At 37.0% G+C, this 1,930-nt stretch overlaps 1 non-coding gene across 1 annotated transcript; it reads left to right on the top strand.

Moving 5' to 3' along the window:
- Positions 1–1,228: 1,228 nt before the first annotated feature.
- On the top strand, positions 1,229–1,335 carry LOC121206839 (small nucleolar RNA R71). The gene has a single exon (XR_005902010.1). It is a non-coding gene; the product is annotated as a small nucleolar RNA R71 (small nucleolar RNA).
- Positions 1,336–1,930: the final 595 nt, after the last annotated feature.

Consider the following 1,930-nt stretch of genomic DNA (forward strand, 5'->3'; position numbering starts at 1 on the left):
GGGTTTCCCAAGACCTAGCTATTTAAACATTTTGTAAGGCATGACATTAATACTAGCCCCTAAATCAGCTAATGCATTAGTAACATCTAAACTACCAATTAAGCAACGAATTGTAAAACTCCCTGGATCTTTCAATTTGTTTGGTAGTTTATTCTGTAGAATAGCTGAGCAAACTGCATTTAGCTTCACATGCAAAGCCTCGTTCAACTTCCGCTTATTTGCTAAAAGCTCCTTTAAAAATTCATTGCGTTTCGCATCTGTGATAGAGCTTCAATAAACGGTAAGTTAATATGTAATTTTTTTAAGAGTTTATGGAATTTACCAAATTTTTCGTCTAAGCGGTCTTTCCTTGTTGTATTAGGGTATGGCACACGAGGTTTATATTCTGTACTTACCGGCTTTGGGTTATTTTGGCCGACCTCATTTTTATCTTTGCTTACCACCGTTTTTGGCCTTGGTTTTGCAACTAACCCTTCCTCATCTTGAATGGCAGTCGTGTTGAGTTGCTCCCTTGGGTTAGATTCAGTGTTGCTTGGCAGACTACCTTGTGGTCGTTCAGAAATTAACTTAGCGAGCTGTCCAATCTGAGTTTCGAGCCCCTGGATTGATGCTTGTTGATTTTTGAGTGCTGTCTCAGTATTCTGAAAACGAGTTTCTGACACCGAGATGAATTTGGTTAGCATCTTCTCAAGGTTCGGCTTATTTTCTTGCTGGTAAGGTGGTTGTTGAAAACCCGGAGGATGTTGTGGCCTTTGATTTCCTTGACCCCCCACGAGAAATTGGGATGGTTCCTCCAACCTGCATTATAAGTGTTACTATATGGGTTATTTTGGGATCTAGAGTTATTGTTACTCATATATTGGACTTGTTCCTCCTTGATGCTAGGGTTGAAGGGTTGATATTCTATGCATGCTCCTCCTCCATTTGAATCACACCTCATCACTGGATGTACCTGAGTAGAACCACACAAACTATCAATCTTTTTATTTAAGAGTTCTACTTGGTTAGATAGCATAGTAACCGCATCAAGGTTGGAAACACCGGCTGCTTTCGTCACTTTGTTCTCATAACTTGCCACTGATAGTTATTCAGTGACATCTCTTCAAAAAATTTGTACGCCGCCTTAGGTGTCTTATTATTGATAGTTCCTCTAGTGGCTGCATCAATCATCTACCGAGTCGAAAGATTCAGGCCATTATGGAACGTTTGAACCTATAGCCAAAATGGTAACCTATGGTGAGGGAACCTTCTCAAAAGGTCCTTGTATCTCTCCCATGCATCGTAAAGTGTTTCTAAATCCATCTACACAAAAGAAGAGATATCATTACGTAATTTGACTATTTTAGCTGGTGGAAAATATTTTAATAAAAAATTTTTGGTCATTTGTTCCCATGTAGTGATTAACCCTCGTGGTAACGAGTTCAACCACTGTTTAGCCTTATTCTTTAATGAACAGGGAAATAACTGAAGGTGAATGACATCATCAAAAATGCCATTAATTTTAAAGGTATCGCAAAATTCTAGGAAATTTGCTAAGTGAGCATTGGGATCCTCATCTTGCAAACTATCAAACTAAACAAATTATTGTATCATTTGAATTGTGTTAGGTTTCAGTTTAAAATTATTTATAACAATAGCAGGTCTAACTATACTTGACTCAGTTCCTGTTAAAGAAGGTTTAGCATAATCATACATAGTGCACGGAGTAGGATTTTGATTAACAACAATCGTAGGAGGTAGTAGATTTTCTTGGTTTTCAGCCATCTCTTCAGTTGTGGTTTTCGCCTTATTTCACTGTCAAAAAGTAATTGTCTTGACGAGTTTCTTCTAATCATAAACTATAAAAACCTGCCAGAAAAAAGGTAAAAAGAAGAATTAATAATAAAAATTAGAATAAAATTTAAATTGCAGTAAAAGTAAATGGCTAAAG

This window comes from Gossypium hirsutum, chromosome A09 (genome assembly GCF_007990345.1).
Source record: "Gossypium hirsutum isolate 1008001.06 chromosome A09, Gossypium_hirsutum_v2.1, whole genome shotgun sequence".
NCBI classification, from domain to species: domain Eukaryota; kingdom Viridiplantae; phylum Streptophyta; class Magnoliopsida; order Malvales; family Malvaceae; genus Gossypium; species Gossypium hirsutum.